This window comes from Sinohyriopsis cumingii, chromosome 17 (assembly GCF_028554795.1).
Source record: "Sinohyriopsis cumingii isolate HCF-2022 chromosome 17, ASM2855479v2, whole genome shotgun sequence".
Lineage (NCBI taxonomy): Eukaryota > Metazoa > Mollusca > Bivalvia > Unionida > Unionidae > Sinohyriopsis > Sinohyriopsis cumingii.
The window spans coordinates 89,096,906-89,118,330 of record NC_142977.1 but is presented as its reverse complement, the minus strand read 5'-3'; the positions used below and the strand labels follow the sequence as shown (position 1 = coordinate 89,118,330).

Here is a 21,425-nt window from a genome sequence, read left to right as displayed (position 1 = left end):
CAAAACAAAGTTCATACAGCAAAACATCGTCAGAATCCAGCTTGAGCTTGCCCACTCAAATATTTCTATGTCATATGCAAATTTACTTGAGGCCTCCTTAGTGTCATCAAATTATTGCATTTTCTATCTTGATGCTCCGGACTTTTTAAATTGAACTTTCTAATTTTACCTAATATCTTAAACCTTTTCAATGTAAGGGTCATTGATACTTATATCCTGTAAAAAAAAACACCTTTATTACTTCGTCGACTCTGTTAGCTACCTTCACTTCCACTTGTACCTAGTTTGTCTTTCTGTAACACTTGTTTATATTTTCTTCAGATCACTGAATAAGCAGGATACATTTTTTGTAAAGGACTGAGGTTACAGTATGTTTAAGTTACACGTTTCATGAAAAATATATATGCAAGTATTCTATCAAGTTAATCGGAAAGAGATTTCCGACCTAGTGGATATGTGACAGACAATAATAAGAGGTCATGTTATGTTGACCTTTTCCATGCACCAATTAGATTACTGCTTTCACATTTGTGAATGTGCAAAATGTCGTTCAAAACACGTCGTTTCAAGCAAGGACTTCCTCACAACGGCATTCAACGTCGTAGCTGACAGTGTACTAAAAATAAGTGTACCGTGAACTCCCAAGGTCATCGGAACATAACTATTATTCTTTTCTTGTCAGTCCGAGCTACTTATTATAAGCAGATCTCGATTCTAATCATACTGTTTAGCAAGTATAATGCGTTCTTGGTGTGGAGCTCGTTGTCATAACAACTGCAGAGTTGAAATAGGCGTAAACTTAAGTAGTTCCGCGTTTTCGAAACAATTTCAGCGCTTGGGAAAACGGTGAATTGAACATAATCATGTCCAGTATCAAGATATATGCCATTTGTTTTGTTTTTTTATGGTTTGCACACGTTCTGCGTAATAAATAACAAAATATAGATAACATAGACACAAGCTTGTAAACATGACGGCAATAATGAACTTAGGGCAGCGGACGTTGTTCGGCATATTTGGGGCAAACTAATCAGGTTTTAAAAAAGTCACCTCTATCTTGGATTCAACCCGACATTCAACAAAGGATATATATATATATATATATATATATATATATATATATATATATATATATATATATATATATATATATGTATGTATGTATGTATAAAAGAATTATATATTGATGATATAGGTATTATGCAAAAGTAGTTTTAAATCATTGAGATATTATTTGTTAAAACTAGCTTTTCCTTTGAACTCCAGGATCTATTGCTTAATTTTATTTCCAAAATGGCTCAAGTATTTAATTTCTGAAAATTAAAACCAAAACTGTCAAGCTAGAGGGATCAACTACACACAAATAATATGAAAATTATTGACACCATACATTTTTTAAGTTGTTTCTCTTGACTTCCTTAGTGATGTCCTCCAAATGTGGATGTAATTCTACCATTGCGAATACTAGTAACGATTCTTCTTTAATATGTTGTCATCTTGTTTGGACAGCTTGTGAATCCTTCCTCGACAGAAAACTGCATATACACGTAGCCGTGCTCATTTCATTCACATGAGTGTGATTGTACCCCCATTTTCGGGTTGCTCTTTTTCTTTCTTTTGTTTTCTTTAGAAAACTGTTTCAGCTATAGCTCTTAGTATAACATTTGACGCTTTCATCTTAAATATATACAAATGTTTGGTTTTCTTAATGTTTTTTTTTTTCCTTTTCACCTGGGTAATGTCACATTTTCTTTGGTATAGTAACACAAGTATCGGCCTTATATTCAAGTTACATGACGATTTATCCAAACATTAAAGGAAAGAAAAGAAGAAATGACGGAATGAATAACGAACATTTTCTTCCTCCACCATTAATACTGACCGCCACGTATAGCCTATCATATGCTGAAAAATGGCGTTAAACCCTAAAACAACAACAACATATATTTACCTATGACCGTACACTTTATCCTGGGTCAAGACATCTATAAGACCGCTTGGGGGAGAGTACTCGAAAACTATGTCAGTTGCTTCTTCCGTTCTTCACATCGGTACGACATGGAGCAGGTTTATCATACTTATGATCCTCTCGACGGACAAGTGCTTTTTAAAGTAACAAAATTGCTTTTTGTTTACCCTAGTAATCCTCAAAGTTCCTCGGTGTATTGGTAGGGCTTGTACGGTGGAATTCACCCATACTTCTCCACCTTTGTATTTCCTAGCTTAGGCATGCGTGTGACAAGTTTACAAAACTAAATTCATTTAAGTGTAATATTCGTGCTAGCTATCGAGAGTTCTCTTTCAGAAAGGGACAATGACACTTGCCGCAGATTGACCTCGAGCTTAAGGACACTGACTGTACATCGGATGATCGGCTATCGGTCAACATAGATCCATCGAGATAATATATAAATAGTAAATACAGTTGTAAACAGACCATGTCAAAACTCTCCATTAGGGAACAAAAGTTCATGAATTGCGTGGCGTCGTTTAAAATGTCAAACAAGGTACCTGTGTACATGCCAAAATAGTCTGTTTATTATTTTATCCGTGTGGATCTGTAACACATCTCGCGTATGATGTAGCAAAGAACTGTTCCAATGTTAACATGTACACCAATGGTACTTTAGAAAATTACCTAATGAGAAAGCGAGTACAATTATCATTGTTTCTCACTGATGAATTTTTCCAAATTAAATATGTCTCTTCCGTCATAATGGATAACAGAAGTGCCTCGAAGGACGAAAAGAATTTCCAGGAACGCTCTACTGGACAAAAAGGATTTCCAGGAATTCTAATAAGATAATTTCTTCCTTTATGCTGTAGAGTATTTAAATCATCTCTGAAATTATTCACCAGTATTTTCAAAATGGGATGTCAGCTTGGTACTATTTTCATTTAGGATAAAGTAGACATCACTAGAAGGCTTTTATTGAAAACCCCATGTCATAATGTTCATTCATTCAGGAGACAACAAGATATTTAAGACAGTCAGTCATCATGGCATCAATGTACAACTAGTACAATTGTATTTAGGACCAAATGAGATCATAAGAAATCTGTTGATGAAAACCCCGTGTTGATATAACTATCCGTTTGACTAGGTTTAGATATAACAATATTTTCAATATTTTCCGTTCAGAAGTAGCGACAACACGATTTTTAAGATGGCTGCTGTGGCGGCCATACTAAATGTCAGATCGCTACCGTTTTCATTTAAGACCAACTAGGCAGCATAAGAAATCCTTTGTGAAAACCCCGCGTCAAGATAACCGTTTTTAGTAGAATTGTGATACTGTTTTTACGATGGCTGCCCTGGTGATCATATTTGTGTCAGATTGATATCAATGTTATTCTTAGATATCACACGAAGTCTTTAATTCAATTCCCCATGTTGATACGACCTTCCAATGATAAGAAATAGCAATAACAATACTTTTAAGATGACTGCCTCTCTCATAAGGGAATGAAAGATTTATGCAATAAAGGTTTATTTTTCCATATTAATTAAACACATAAATGATAATAATAATTAAATTACACAGGAAGATCTATAATGAATGTACCAAAATGTATACCCAAAAATAGGAAACTCCTATACATGTGAAAGTGCAACTGGGATTAAATTTTCTTTTCCCTTGATGTGCCAATTGCCAATGTTGTATTCTTGCAACAACACACTCATCTCAACAATCATTGATTTGTAGTTTTCATTCTGTTGACGAAAGTAAGGTGATTATGATCACTGAAAGCTAAGGTCGGAGAAGGAACATAATTTGTACAGTTTAAAGTGTTGTACGACACCAACCCCCGCATCACTTGCATCAACAGACATCTTAAAATGGTTAAATGGCTGAAATAAATTGGCCAGGAGCTCACTAACTATAGAAAAAGTGGAGCACAATTTCCGTTAATATCCAACCACACCACAGAATCGCATGAGTTGCTTTTTACTGACTGGCACAGGAATTCAGAGACAGCTTTAACCTTAGCTTCTACAGGTGTAATTTGACTATATCGCACAATATGTCCTAAATATGTGACACAAGTTCGGCAAACTTCACTTTACTTAACTGATTGTCACTCAAGCGAACAAAGAATTTCCAGATAATTTCCAGGCGATCCTTCCGGGAATCGCTGTAAATAATTACGACGACCATGCATGCATCACAACCATCTATACTAGACGTTATCATATGCACTGAGCGCTGAAATGTAGAGGGATGATTTTTCATACGAAATGGCATCATTTTTATATTATCAAAGTCCTTCTGGAAATGCAAAGGCCGAAATTTCATTTGCTCTATCATTGAATGGAATCTGCCAGAATCCTTTTAACTGGTCAAACTTGGTAACATATTTTGCATTTCCGATTCTGTCAATACAGTCACCAGTTCTTGGTACTGACAATGAGTCTGGTGACACAGTTCACTTTTCTGTAGTCAGTGCACATACGGAAATAATTATCTGCTTTTGGCACAAGAATTCATGGCGAACTCAAATTACTTTTTCTTGGTTCAATACAATCTTTCTCCAACAAATATTAAATCTCCTTTTTCAAACATCTCTGCGTAAGATGTATAATTCTGTAAGGGTGCAGTTTTACAAGCTTGGCAGTTACAGTCGCAAATATCTTTCAGTTGATGCCACTAAAACACTTGTGTGTTCATTAGTACTTTCAAGACTGGACTATTGTAACTCAGTTCTGTCTGGTTCATCTCAATATCTACTCAAGAAACTTCAACAAGTTCAAAACACAGCTGCTCGGATCATACTTAGAGTACCACGAACAGAGCACACCTCCCCGCTGCTCTGTATCCTACACTGGCTATCCATTCGATCCAGAATCAAGCACAAAATGTGTTCTCTGTGCTACGTTGCACTGGCGGACTCCAGTCCAACATACCGATCCGACCTCACTCATGTGTACACATCAGCAAGATACTTACGCTCCTCTTCTGACAGTCGTATACTCATTATTCCCACTATGAAAACAAAGTCATATGGACAGCGTTCTTTTGCATACCAGGGCCCAGCAATGTGGAATGAATTGCCCACTGAACTTAGACACAAAGACAGAGTGCTTTCAAAACTCACTTATTTGGACTGCAAGAAGAAACTTAAAGCCCTAATAATCTTTCCTACCTTAATTATTTTCACCATGTTTTTTATGTTTTCTAATTTAATGGTGTTTGTTTTTGTAATCATATCATTATATATGTTTTTATCTTATAGGTTTTGTCTAATGTTGTAAAGCGCTTAGAGCTTCTAAAGATTAGGCGCTATACAAAGTTCTCATTATTATTATTATTATCATTATTATTATTATTATTATTATTATTATTATTAATGTTAATATCATGGTTGATTTTTCATGAAGTGCTCATATTCACATATTAGCTGGTTTAACCCATTCTTTTACCTTGGCTGTAGACGTGAGAGTTTATTATCAAGAGCGTTTAATATTGCAGCATTGTGAAAACTGTTTGAACCAAAGTCACTACAATCTGGTTGTACGTCGTTAATTAAATTGTTACTGTGTGGGACAAGAACAACTAAATATACCGAATGATTTACAGAATTATCTCGATCAACATAATCCTTTAACATATTTTACGACCTGTGACGGAGTTATTTCCGTTTTTTGCCTCCCATAAATGTTGACATAATTTAAATCACTTTCTTTTTACCTTTATAAGGACCATACTATCTAACCTGAAGAGGATTTCGAAGTATTGCAATAGACAGAATTTTGTCACCAGGTGGCAAAGTTCTTAACGTTTTAGTTTGTACCTGCCTTAATTGTATTTTTGAAAGAGATGATATCTTGCTACTTCACAAAGATATATTCTAAAATGATAGTGTCGGAATCCTCTGTCAAAAGACGTTTTTCTTTTGACAATGCCAATGGTCCATGGAAAAAATGTCCGAAAAATAGTTTAAAAGAACTCAAATTGACCAATGCACAAATAAAACAAAATCTGTAATATTTGGAAATATCACTTTTAACTTCCGGCCAATAAAAATGATGGAAGGTCTGCCTCTATGCAAATAGTTAATTAAGTACCACAATTTGATAGCTTACTGACCACTCGTCATCAACGGGCACCTCCTGTGTCTGCATTTTCTCATAAGGACACCATTTTCGCAAAGAAGGCGTGTTGGTATCTCTCTGCAGTGTCAGCTTGGCAAATAGCCGTCTGAAACAAACAGGAGATCTGAGGATCCTTTTCCTGTTCGACGAGAAGTGTCGTTTGTCATATTGAACAGAAATAAGAGAATGAGTACTTAAAAGAGGATCACAATGATCGATACCTTTTGACTGATCAGTAACTGGAGAAAAAATGACATCATCAAAAAAAGTCAAGCTAACCAGTTTATTCAAAATTGGAGGATCTTTAAGCGCTAGGATAAGGAGTTTCTGCGGCATATTAGCAATGATAAAATTCAGAAAATCCCTTTCAAAAATGATGTCGCCCCATACTTTACGTATTTAATCGGATGTATGGAATAGACCAGAAAGTACAACACTGACGAACAGACCTGTAATTTTGCCATGTATTTGAAGATACGTGACAGGTTGTACGATAATCCAATACTTTTTGCCATGTCCTTGAAGATACGTGACAGGTTGTACGATAATCCAATGCTTTTTGCCATGTCCTTGAAGATACGTGACAGGTTGTACGATAATCCAATGCTTTTTGCCATGTCCTTGAAGATACGTGACAGGTTGTACGATAATCCAATGCTTTTTGCCGCGAAAAAAAGAGTATATAAATAAACCTTATTTTGGAAAGTCCTGAATAATAGAAATTTATTAAATTACACAATTCCAGCAAATTTCAGAGGTTAGAAATCTGGCATATTTATTCCGCAGAGCACCTATTGAGCGTAATAATAACATTGAATACTACTTACATTAAATAAAATTACATGTTATTATTATTGTTATTACTATTATTTTGTTGTTCTTACTTTCGCTCGTACTTTTCTCTTATCTCCATTGAGTTATTTAATACTTGTAATAATATAGTTCATATTTTATATATAATGTCACGATTATACCAATACGCATGTGCTTGAATAAACACATGTTGGTATATTTTGTATTAATGTGTTAATGTTAACACGAGGTATCATACCCATATAAAAATGCATGCAGGTGTGTGCGTACATAAGTCTGTGCATGCACACACACACACATACACACACACACATCTCTCTCTCTCTCTCTCTCTCTCTCTCTCTCTCTCTTTATATATATATATATATATATATATATATATATATATATATATATATATATATATATATATATATATATATATATATATATATATATATATATATATATATATATGGGTATGTGAGAAAGCTTGCCAGTAGCTTCTCGTGGGTCGGTGGTTCTTTCCGGGATTTTTCCTGGTTCTTCCCCCACCATTAATACTGGCCGCCATGTATAACCTATTTTGAGCTGAAAAATGGCGCTAAACCCAACAACTAATATACATATTTACTGTTGTCAGTTATATCATTATGTGCCTTTACATGCTTCATTGTAATTCGAGTGTACCCTAATTACATCCATCTTTTATGAGAATAAAAAACTCTTAATACCATAGGCCACCAGTTATATTATTGCCTGCCAGCAATCTTCTCATCCAACGCTTTTTTCTGGAGACCTTTTCTTGAACTTATTATTTGAATTGCCATTTTATTGAACCGCCATTTTAAGAAATGTCATAATAGTGACTTTAGATTTTGATTACAGCTATAAACTCTATTCCCCAGGAATCGGTACTTATACTTTAATAAAGCACACGTAGATGCATGCGAACCCGTGGAATGTAGTCGGTGAAAGTTATCAATATGTGAGGATAAAATCATGTGGTTACATAATACCAGTAACCGACAAAACCCCAAATCCCACTACAGTGGTAAACACGATTATTTATTATTATGATCACCATCAGCGCTTGCGTAGTACATATTTCAGTCAGGACTACATTATTGAGTGTGGCTAAAGTACACAAACGTCTGGGTTGCTACATAAATATAATTGTTAACCGCTCTACACAGTGTGGATATTTTCTGTTGCAGAGAATATTTTCTGTTGTAGAAAATATTTTATTCTGGTAGGATAGGTTTTACACCAACTTTTATTAAAGGTCGACTTTTCTTAAAGGCTATACTTTTAATTGTGTAATTAAAGCATGAAATCAATATGTCATATTTTTATAATAATATTAAATATATGTTTTTATCTTATAGGTGTTGTCTGATGTTGTAAAGTGCTTAGAGCTTCTAAAGATTAGGCACTATACAAAGTCCTCATTATTATTATTATTATTATTATTATTATTATTATATAGTAGCAGTACTGAAAATCATCAAGAATAAATTAAGTACAAAGATATATTTACTATTAATATAACGATAACATCAACACTCATATGAAATAACGTACACATCTCAAAAACAAAGAAGTGCAAGCCATGAGGAAAAAAATATCAGAAGCTATTGCTAAAAATAAAGAAGAAAACCCCATTGAGGAAGTTTACAAACAGTCCAAAACATTTGACGTTATTGGATATCACGTACAATGTCTGGTTGTATTCGATTAGGTGTAATACTCAGTGATGGATCATTTGAGCTCATTTGGGCTGACACAATATTGGAAGGTATGTTATTCAGCTTTTTAAGGACATTTCTGACATCAAAAGCAAGATTTACAATTGTGAATTAATATAAAGTCAACCTATGGACCCCACGACAACAGATCATAATAATATTTATAAAACGTATTAGGATATAATTTACGAGTAGGTCCCCAAGATTTCGCCTCCACAGGGTTTAATCCGGCATTGAAGTCAACCTTTAAATTCCCAGATGTAAGTTGAGTATTATGGTCATTATTCATGTACTGTGTTATGCAGAAAAGGATATATAACATTAAATAACGCTGTGTGCATATAAAGCGTTGAACAGCAGTGGGACGTAACAACTGTAAAGGTATATGCTTTGGAGAATATGAACTATGCTGCTGAATATGCCATTATGAATACTGTAAATCACATTTGCTGGCGTTACGTGTTGATCTGTGTGCTAGGCCTTGACTTAAATATGGTATCGCAGTCAAATCAAATGATCAAGTTTGCAGACCATGCGAATCTTTTCGCGAGTATTATCGCACTTTCTAGGAAGATTTGCTGAATCTATGATTGTAGAACTACCCGACGAAACATACACTGAAGAAAAAGAAATAATAATCAGGTTTGAAGCGATTGCATTCTCTGATCCCGGTAGAGTGTAAAACAAATAAAACAAGTTATTTATGTACTATTCAGTTTCAGAATGCTTATCCTTATATATAAGTATGCTAACTGATTAAATTAAGACAATTCGCGCAACAGCGTGGAATAAGAATACCACAACAACAGAACGACACGAGCCCCCGTACAGGGAAACTAAAATTTGAATCAATTACATAAACTACTGGGATAATACATTACATTAGGAAGATACACTTCTTTCTGGAATATATCTTTCACCTAATTTCAAACACAAATTTAGTAATATAAATAGCCATCTGTTTTAACTGATTGAATTAGTTCATCATATAATCGAGTAAACGATCAAAGTCATTGCCTTGTACAACGTCATAACCTGCTTATTCCAGTCCACTCCAACTTCACTATGGTGGTTCCTCCAGGTCCTTCGCTTTTTCCCTTTTCCGACCTCCATACTGCCTCGCTCTTTTCGGCCCTCAAACTTTGTGTGGGTAGGTTGATAACGTAAGTAGATACTTCAGTAGATACGTCCATGGAGCCATTTCCCCTTTTGCTTTCAAGCTTGTTCGCTTCTACCGCCGAAATTGTGTCCGTTGACTTTCCAGACATCCGGTCCCTTTGGCCAAGGTTGTACGAGAGAATTTCTTCCAAATTCAGTCTCGAAGTCTCTTATATTTTCACTCTTACAGGCAAATTGCAGACTGACTAGATTTCTCGATGGGGGCAATATTTAAAGCCCAAGGAATTTCGTGTGGGGAACACGCCCCTTATTTAGCGTAAACAATCAGGGTTAAATATTTTTACCGCCTTTTATAACCAGGCGCCAAAATTGCGGTCAGCATAACTTACATAATTTCCGGGCCCCGAGTGGCCGAGTGGTCTAAAGCGCTCTCCGTTACGGATCACTGCCATCTCACCTCTGTCTGCTTGGGTTCGAGTCGGATTCGGCTAATGTGGGTATGTGAGAAAGCTTGCGAGTAGCTTCTCGAGGGTCGGTGGTTCTTTCCGTGGTTTTCCCAGGTTCTTTCTCCACCATTAATACTGGTCGCCATGTATAGCCTATCGTGTGCTGAAAAATGGCGTTAAACCTTACAACAACAACATAATTTCCAAACAACAGATATGGAAAATTTCAAATCTGACAGTTCCGATATAAAATCAAAGGTACTCTTCCATGTTCAAGTCGTTTAATGGCTAAGTAAACGAAGGTTTATCTAAGAATCACATACTCTCCCGACACAGACGTTTTAAATCATTGCAGTATAGCGATTTAACAAGCATCTGTCCCCATAAATCTAATAATTGTTCTCTGGCCCAAAGTTAATGAGCTCTTTATAAATTGACAGAAATTTGCATCATTACATATAGCCCCCCCCCCCCCCCCAGTAAAATGACCTGATTTATTTACATGTCCTCGGGTGAACCCTTCACTTCAAGGTCCCTAGTCTCCTTGAGCAGTCAGCCTCTACATTCTAGTTGCCCTTGATATACCGTACCTGGACTTGGTACTGTTGTAGAAATAATAATCATCTCATTAATTGTCCATTTGCTAACTTAGCGTGAGCTAAATAGGCACGTGGTTGGTGGTCAATTTCTAAATAAATTCTTGTCCATACAGGTAACGTTGGAATTTAGATATCCCAAAGATAATTGGCAAGCATTCTTTCTCTTCGCCACGCCCATGTAGCTTCCAAGTAGACCCTCATGTGCTAGCCTAAGCACTTCTGCTCGCTTCGCTATGGGCATAACAACTTGTTTAAACGTATCGGTCTCTTTTCTGGTGTACCGGTACAAAATACCGCGTTTTGTCGCGAACTTCCCCTCGCCGTCTGACAATTTCCGTATGGACCCATCTTTTGCGTCCCTGCGTACCTAGTTTAGAGACAAATTTTCCTCTTGAAGTTTTCTCAACTCGCCAGGTAACAAACTGTCTATGGGCGAAGTTGTGGGCCTTAGCGGCTTTGACCCTGACTTCCGCTTTATAGCCCTCGTCTCAACGGACCCCACGTGTACAGGTGTACACGTTATATGGTTAGGCTGTGGCAATATATACCTACACCCTAATATTAATACTGCCCGTTTGTTGATTGTTGGTGCAAGGATAGTCTGGTGTAATTGAGTAGGCCATACTAAAAGTAGGATAAATTCAGGTCTTCACCCCTTCTGGATTCTGCTTCGATCCTCAAGTTTCCATGGCTAGCATATGTTCGCGTTCTCTAAATTTTTCTTTGGCCTGCAATCTGGCTAGTTGGCGCTCTCGTTCAGCCGCTTGCTCAGCTGCTTGTATGCCTTTCTCCAAGCTGATCCTTGTGTTCTCTAACACTCCGCTCACCAAATTCAGCTAACTGGGTCCCTTCGTAACCTAAATCGTCTTTACCAATTGACTTAAATTTGCTAACTAATTGTCTGTCGCCACCCTTTTCTACTTGTATGGTGACACAAGAATTAAGTCCTTTACCTAAACTTACGTTTTACTGCCCAACCCGAGAATAGACCCAACGTATTTATCCTACTTTTAGTATGGCCTACTCAATTACACCAGACTATCCTTGCACCAACAATCAACAAACTGGAATGTCACCCCTAATTTGGCGTAACGCTTACACACTCAAGGCGTAATTACTACTGTGAGGTTGGCCTGAATATATCTTCTCTCAAGAGAATACAAAGGTACTTTTTCACTTTACTTCACAAATTTAGAATACGACCCAAACTGCAAGGAATTTGCCGCAATCTCTTACAATATTTTCATCACAATATGAAAAGAAATGGGAAGAAAATATCATGCACATAATAGAAAAGAAAATAAGCAGACAAGGATTCGATTCACTCTGATCGCTATTTCTTGACAAGTACTATTGAAATTATCACAGTTCAGATACTTATTGTATTATATATTTGCTCAGATTCTTTACTCGAATAAAATGTTCTGATCCCGGACGAGAGCCCACTTAGTAGTGGTTTGCTACTGATGGTCGTGTGGTGTTATGAGGTTGTACCTTCTAAAAAGGTGTCCACTTTATTTGGCTATTGTTTTCTAGAGTCATTGCCTTGTACAACGTCATAACCTGCTTATTCTAGTCCACTCCAACTTCACTATGGTGGTTTGACCAGGTCCTTCGCTTTTTCCCTTTTCCGACCTCCATACTGCCTCGCCTCTTTTGGGACCTCACACTTTGTGTGGGTAGGTGGATACGTAAGTAGATACTTCAGTGGATACGTCCGTGGAACTATTTCCCCTTGTGCTTTCAAGCATGTTCGCTTCTACCGCCAAAATTGTGTCCGTTGACTTTCCAGACATCCGGTCCCTTTGACCAATGTTTTACGAGAGAATTTCTTCCAAATTCAGTCTCGGAGTTCCTTTCATTTTCACTCTTGCAGGAAAATTGCAGACTGACTAGATTTCTCGATGGGGCAATATTTAGAGCCACAGGAATTTCGTGTGGGAAACACGCCCCTTATTTAGCGTAACCAATCAGACTTAAATAGTTTTACTGCCTTTTATAACGAGGCGCCAAAATTGCGGTTAGCATGACTTACATAATTCCAAACAAAAGATCTGGAAAATTTCAAATCTGACAGTTCCGATATAAAATCGAGGGTACCCTTCCCATTTCAAACCGTCTAACGGCTAAGTAAACAAAGGCTTAATTAAGAATCACTTCCTCTCCCGACATAGACATTATAAATTTTGCAGTATAGTGATTTAACAAGCACCTGTCCCCATATATATAATTAATTGTTCTCCGACCTCAACGTTATGCTTCAACGTTCTGTTATCTCAGGAGTTAGAGCGAATACGGTTCTTCCGCATTTAATTATTCCACTTAATCGATGGTTTTCAAATCGCGGCACCGTGAATTCACAGTGGTCGCCATACAATCTTAAACTGCAAAGACACCGATGAATCAATTAATAAATGAGCATAGTTATTAACAAGATTCTCAAAATGTACACCAATGTCATCACTGACTCTTGCTTGCTTTCCTTGCACCAGCTGTTTCGCAGATCGAGTTATATACGAACGCCAGAGATGTTCCTCCACGGTCAGTGATAAATGTAGAAAAGAACCGATGACAAAAGATCTTTTGAACTGACGATATTATCCGCACTACATCCCACGAATAACAAACACAGATCAGCTGCGTAAATACCAGTAATATATGAGTGAACTAAAGTTTGGTAATATAAAATTTCCGGTTCAAGTTTGAAACACTTAACTTTAATATCGCTGTTAATCTGCTTACTTGGAATAAAGGCTTTTTATCCGCTTGGTCTATCCTCACATGTACGAAATGAGTGGACCCCGATTAACTTGTGGTTGCTGAGCGAAAACATTATCCCCGGGTGGCTATCACATTATGCCTGGAGAAAGAATGTTTCTCATATATTTAGTCGGCACAGCAAGTTCTAGGGTAAGAATATTCACACAGACGTTGGATGCATGTGCTTAGTAGCCTGATAATGACTTGTATTGTGGTGGAATTAGTGAAAAGCCACAGCAAGCGATTATGTCAGAACCTGATAAAAGCGTTCTAACGTTTACAGCGGTGTATATAAACATGGACGTATCTTATATCATCTATGCTGACTTTGAATTTCTTTACATTCCTGTGAACGACCAAATAAATACAACAAATACAACACAACTTGCTGAATATATCTCATTCAGAGTTTGTTACACTGTTGTCAGATGCGACGGGCAATCTGATTCACCATTGTTGCATCGTGGTAAAGATTCGGTTGAAGTGTTTTTTATTTTGTTCGAGGTTACAGTGAAATGGATGCGACAACAACTCTATATGCCCGCCGACATGATTATGACAAATGATCAGTTTTCTGAGGCTACTCATTGCTGTATGTGTGATGGTCCATTCAATGGAACCGAAAGTTCCAACGTTCATGATCAATATCAAGTCCCTGTCTCGTACAGAGTGCATTCAATCAACAGTTACGAATTAAAAAGTGTCAAATAACAAATCCGTAGTGTTTCTTAACATACGTGGGTATGGTCGCCATTTTATAAAGCAAGTAGTAACATTAGCGGCAAAGGCACCCTGCCATTAAAAAAATATATGACCTTTTAGGACGTGGACAACTAAAGTTCAGTAATTTGTATCAGTTGTTTAATTCATAACTAGACAAACTAGTTAACAATTTTGCGGTATGTTTTTCACCAGGATATTTACTCCATGGTGTTCCGGGTAGTTTCTTTAATACATCAGCAATATCACCACCAACGATTTGTTATAATGAATTCAAACTTATTTGATCGACATCGGACACGGGTTCTCGTGATTGCGCCTTTATGCTTGCTTGTTTGAACTCGAGTTGCATTTGCAGTACCAGTTTTTTTATGCGACATCGCATACATTATGAAGACATGGTTTGTGTTATGTACAATACTTGTATAGAAATTTAAGAAGGAATCTGGAAAAAAAAAATTATACGATGCTTTAGCTTTCAACGTCATTGAACTTTCCAGCGCAAAGCAGTGCTTAAACTACTCAAGCAAAGCTACATGTTTGTATATGTAAAAAAACACAGCTGTTGTTAAATATGATTTTGAGATTGTTAACATGTGATTAGTTGCAAGTGACTGAGTTGTCAGCTGATGATCAACCGGGTTATGATTAACTTAAGAATGTTAAAGAAGCGCTTCGATCATCGTAGAATGACAAAGCAGCCACGGTTGATTTCTTTTCTACAATCTACCATGCTCCTGCCAATGACGACGTTGATTCAAGTGAAAATAATCTTGTCGCATATAACGTTATGATGCCTGGACACCAAATAAATCCCGAGTGAATATATAGAAACAATTTAGTGAAAAGTATTGTATATGAAAAATTATTCTATCTCGTCTGTCTGCACAATGATATCATAACTCCCTATGTCACCATATTTCCATACGATTATTTTTATGAACGTTTACGTCAAGCCGAACGTAGACCCGGATCATCATACGAACTTTAACCCCAACCATTATAAAAACCTAAACCCCCAATATTATACGATCCTGAAGCCCCACCCAAACCTGCGCGTACACGGGAACCTAGGCGGCATGAACATTCGTGAGTAACATGCTAGTTAAACCGAAACAAAGAAATGCATCCACACTCGACGATTTAGATATACAGAAATACGTGCACCTACACAAACAATCCGCGGGATGATCTGTACATTATAGATCGACCATATTTTTAAATATAATGTCAGCAGTTGGTTGAGGTGTGATAAAAGTGCTTGTTAAGGCAGAAAAAACAAACATTTTATGTGACACATTACGTTAATGGTCTTGATGATGTTTTCAAGGGTTTATTAAAAAAGGTGCTTTTAGGAATAATCCACACGCTGCACCGATAGCTAAACAGGATGCAATGCGAATCGTTGAGAATATCAAAAACGTTTCTGCAGATCGATTAAAGAATATTGGATTGTATGGGATTCAACGTATTTGAGAATGACTACGAAGATTAGTGGCTAGAGTTCAAAAACCCGTTACACTTCCATCGACATCAACATCGCCAAACCCGGTTAGTAAAATCACCAATGATGCTGATCAACAACGTATAACTGATTCTGTCATTACAAATTTAGCAATGAGAAGTGGAATACGGTTGTCTCGCTAAAGGGATATGGGTATGCCTGTGATGGTAGGTCACATCACTTATCATATCCGGTTAGGAACCTTAGACCATAAAAAATAAAATTACAAGTGCAGGACACGTCTTGATATTTTCTTCCTTGTGAGACCATTGGAAATTAAAGGTCAGGGGATAGATACGAACAATAACATTTATCCTGTCCGTGCAAATGTTGGATTAGTTATATCAACAAAAAAGACGCCATGGCGTCGTTTGGCAACGTACGTTATTCCGTCGATGGAGAGGAAATCGAATCAGTTATTGATAATGTTGACATTGCTTCAACTATTCTCGGACTCGCAAGATTAAGCGAAGAATATGGAAGTTGGCTGGTACGTCTGTGATATTTCAGGACGTCTCAAACAACGATGCAGATCATCTCTTGTATAATCAGCATCAATCGGGCAGAATGCTTTCGCGAACCCACAACCAGCTAAGCCTGAGAGACCCGTCAGTGATGGTCAAAGATGCAACAATCAGATGTTTTGTTGGGGCTATATAAATGGTAACTAATATCTCTGGTGGTGCAAGCAAACTAGGTTTGATAATAGTACATTCATGAATACGTATTTATTCGGAACCTCTCGCGGTTTCACATAGTAGCCTTAAATAGAACGTTGTTACTAAAGATAAAATAATAAGCACGACCTAGTTCGAGACGGTACTGGATGAAATGGAAAACCACATATATATCCAAGCACTTACGGGGCGGGGGGGGGGGTGCGGCTTTACAAGCAGCAAACGTTGGGTAATATCCTTTAAAAATAAAGAAGTATATAAATACCAAAGCAAGCACTGTAACAATACTTATTATACGTTGTATATGTCACGTCACAACCTCCAAGTCATGTAGCAGTGAAATGGCAGTTTGTCAGTTATTTGTATAGGTTACTACATTCTACTCCTCCACGATTGGCCTCTGTATTTGACGCTTATTGGCTGCTTTCATAGATTGCAATCCACGGGTTTACATTCATGTACAGTAATATGAATACAAAGTCTGGGGGAGGGGAAGAAGGCTATGACTTATATCAGTAATAAAAAAAACAACAAAAAACTGCATGTTAAGTAAATGTTTGTAACACTTTATACAAGTTTCTCATATTTATCCCGCTACTTTCATGCAAGATATCAGAATAAATTAAATCTTCCATTTATAGTTAATTCTAAACCAATGTTTCATCGCAAGATTGAACATAAATCATAATCAGTTTACTTTGCAAGACAATTTATGAATGCATGCAGAAGTTCAAAACGAGTACAATCAATAAAACGTGCGACTAACTTTATTCTAGTACTAAGTAAATGCGTGCGTTTTTCCGTTTAGTATTAGTGAAGGATAAGTGTATTTTAAAGTTACTTACAGTAACAAAGCCTCATTAGAATGGTCGATCTTGAAAGCCGGATGCGCGTAAATAGCGCTGTGGCTTTGTATTGAAGTCGAACATCCTATTCTTCACTCAGTGTGTAAACATCTAACGATCAGGACACAGCCACAATAATACAGAAAACTAGTCACTGTATACTATGCTAAATAGTTAAAGTCTGCCAAGAAGGAAGATGATAATTTTACACTTTAACTACTGACCCATTTTCCATACATTACCAAAGTGCGAAACTTCCAAATGGTCATAATCATCACGTGGTATAGGTAATTTGATGTACAAGCACATCTTTATGCTTAATATTAGATAAGGTTCTGCTTATGCGGTCAGGATTCAAATTTTAAAAGTTGTACCGTAGATAGAATTCAACAAACCAGTTTTTCATGCTGTACAAAATAAAAAAGCAGAAAAAATAGATAAGTGTTCATAAACACAAATGACCCATTAAAGTAAAAATTCCTTTAACTTCTAAAATAAAAAAGTAAAGAGTAGAACAGCGTCTACTCTGAGCATTTATTTATGTATACACATATGCCTACCGAAATATATTTCCCCCTATAGGTGAACTCATTTCTGTGTAGTTGTGCTAATTATTCTTTGACATGTAAGTGAAAGAACTAATAAAGAGGTAACAATTAATAAATTTGGGTGAAATGCTTAATTACATGTCCCATCCACGCACCGTTTCATTGGTCCGGGTCAATTTGTTTCTGCTTAATATTGCTAACAAACTAGCCTGGAACAGACGCAGAAACGGACATATGGCGGGGGGGGGGGGGGGGGCAAATCATGATGTAGATGCTACATTCGCAGTCTCGGTATAAAATGAGCATGTGTGACCGGACAGACAATCACATTATAAGTAAGACACGATCATATCATGGAATCGTTGTTTGCTTCCGTAGTATTGTTAGAACCAAGTCTTAATCACACCTTTTTTTTGACTATTGGTTTGTAGCTGCTTGTTATAATAACTGTCGTAAGAATCTATGACGAAGACTAAGCCGAGAAACGTTGCAGCAAAAAGTGTATATAAGACTCACGCATATTAAGATATATATATAAAATACTAAGACCCATGTTACAGTACAATGCAAAACGTGACAAATTTAAAGTAAACATGTAGTTGAAATCACTACAAACGGAAAAGGGGCGACCAAGAAACACATGGCGACGCGACCTTGAGGCGGACATCACTAAGATGGGTCACACCTGGAGTCAGCTCGATGGCATGGCACATGACAGAAACCTCTGGCGATCTTTTGTGGGCGGCCTATACCCCGGCAGGGGTGACGGGCAAAATTGGCTGATGTAGTTGTAATGTTGAGTTTACTTACCTGCATCGTAAGTGCCCATTAACACAGTAACCCCTGGTGACGAGTTTACGTGGCAGGAGGTAGTAGCATACTGCCTAGGTCCGTAGCGTCAAGATCATGTAAGATACACTAAAGTGGTGGTATTATAGAAAGGTAGACAGATGTAGCTCTACAATGATACCAAATAATCAGGAATTTCTAGTTGCACTACAAGATACAGAGGGAAAAACCTCATTTTTTGGACCCGAGTTTTTCCACCCAAAATTCGCCCGTGGTCGAAATCCGATTTTGTGTCCGGATTTTAGACTTTTTGGTCTCAGATCTAAGGCAGACCGATATGAACTGCAAACAGACAGATGATCCTTTGCAAAAAGTAGAATAAGATGGGCATTTGGAATAAAGAGTGGTCTCGATACGAAAATAATGGGCCCGTTAAGCAAAAAAAAAAAAAAAAGAACTCCAACTTTTACCCTTCTGCTCATGCGCGAGCCAAATAGCCAATGAAAATCGATGTTTCTAACACAAGTAGGCATTATGTTATTGGAAGAACAACCGGAAGTTGATGTATTATGATGTATTCGGAAATAGCTTTCAAAATGTGTTTCCTACTTGAATTTCAGGCGAAAACGACAAAAACCTCAAAGGGGTTAATGTGTTAATGGGTGCATTTTGATGACGTTACCAAATTTGAATATTCTTTGCGTATCTAATCACTTGTGCATCGACATTGCACATAAATGACAAATTTAGCCATTCCTTGACGATTTGTAAAAAAAATGTCTAAAATCCTTGTTAACTCATTAACCCCTAGTGATGAGTTTACGTGGCAGGAGGTAGTAGACTACTACCGAGCTCCGTAGCGTCAAGGTCATGTAAGATACACTAAAGTGTGTGGTACTATAGAAAGGTAGACAGATGTAGCTCTACAATGACATCAGATAATCTGGAATGTCTTGTTGTACTACAAAATACAGAGAGAGAAAAAAATTGGGACCCAATTTTTTTTCCACCCAAAATTCGCCCGTGGTCGGAATCGGATTTTTGTCCGGATTTTATACTTTTTGGTCTCAGATCTAAGACAGACCAGTATGAACTGCAGACAGATGAACCTTTTCAAAAAGTAGGATAAGATGGGCATTTGGAATAAAGAGTGGCCTCGATACGAAAATAATGGGTCCGTTAAGCAATAAAAAAAGAACTCCCACTTTTACCCTTCTGCTCATGCGCGATCCAAATAGCCAATGAAAAACGATGTTTCTAACACAACTAGTCATTATCTTATTGGAAGATCTCCTGGAAGTTGATGTATTAGGATGTATTCAGAAATAGCTTTCAAAATGTGTTTCCTACTCGAATTTCAGGCGAAAGCGACAAAAACCTCCAGGGTGTGTTAAGGTGTGAATATATGACAACTGTGGTTTCAAGATATCTATGCATGTACTCTAACACATTTATACAGCTTGTTTGAAAAAAAAATTATTTTAAAGATCATTTTTTAGGCTAAGATTAAAAAAACTAACAGAAATTAATTTAACTATCTCTAGTGGTAGCTGATTAAATATTGTTTACGTATTTGTAACTAGACTAACGTAACATGGATACCCCTATCAGTTGAAATTAATTACAGTGTACACTTTGCGCATTGCTCATTTGAAGTCATGTGGCAGTATAATACATGGTGTAATGGTCAAGAAGACACATAAACCTTAAATGAACTATAAAAAAAATAAACCCGTTTGTAAGTTATCATAATACAGTTGAAGAAGACATATGAACCAAAGTTTCGATTATAATGCATTTACTGAGGGTTACCAAAAGTAAAGCAACATATGACATGCGTAAAGTGCATCAAATTTATGAGAGGAAACATCCGCACAAATGGAAGAAAACCCACACCTCGAAATAAACACCACGATGAACTAATGATAAAATTGATATCTACTTACATACAAACAGGTGTCTATATACAGGTCTTCTATCCCGTACGTGTTGACAACGCCAGACTCGACGTATAAACTGATCCCTTCTAATGTTCTTTTTGGAATACTGTGAACTACCTTATACCTTAAAGAGTACATACTATTACTTGATAACTAGTCATATATTCAATGTAGTCAGTGCTCATTAAGGCTATAGAATGTTGAACAGCTCTGTGCCAACTATCTGACCTGAATTCTGGCATAACCTCATCACTATTAAATGACCTGATATGTGATGAGTGAGTGATATGTACTTGATAGGTAGTACATCTATCGAAGGGCCTAAGTAAGGAGATGCAAGGGAAATAACCTTAGCTGTCGTTAAAAGAAGAATTGCGCATATTCAGATAACAAGAGTCATGTGACATGGTTGGGTTTGATAGAAACAAACATGTAGATACTTTTTTCCTTTACAGATAAAATGCTGCATGGTAGGCTGAAATGAACAAGACAAAAAGTGACTATCGCAGATCTTAAATAACTCATGGTTTAACATATAAAACGTTATGCACTTCATATTTTCTGATTCGAACAGCTACATATTAATTTCTGTTTAGACAAATACCAATTTAATATCCAGATTTTCAACTTCATGTGTATCTCTCCTAAAATCCATCTGGAAACATCTAGCAACTACGTCCATCTTTTTTCTCAGTCTATCTCTGTTCACAGTATCCATTTATATATCTACTTTTCTATTTCCACAAGATATTACGGACTTAAAAAATGATAAGGTCAGAGAGTGGGATGCAAATTAGAAATATAACCATGCAAGAACACTTGTGGTGTTGAAAATTCAACCCTG

At 36.8% G+C, this 21,425-nt stretch overlaps 1 protein-coding gene across 2 annotated transcripts in view; it reads right to left on the bottom strand.

Annotated features, from left to right (window-relative positions):
* The window catches only part of LOC149779389 (calcitonin gene-related peptide type 1 receptor-like), a 224,102-nt gene extending 203,215 nt beyond the window's left edge, over positions 1-20,887 (bottom strand). The window contains exon 1 of one of the 2 annotated variants that reach the window (XM_089940037.1): positions 20,588-20,887. The gene's annotated coding sequence lies outside the window, so the exon portion shown is untranslated. Of the gene's footprint in view, positions 1-17,304; positions 17,430-20,587 lie in introns of those variants that run through there. The other variant, XM_089940039.1, reaches the window with a different exon arrangement.
* Positions 20,888-21,425: the final 538 nt, after the last annotated feature.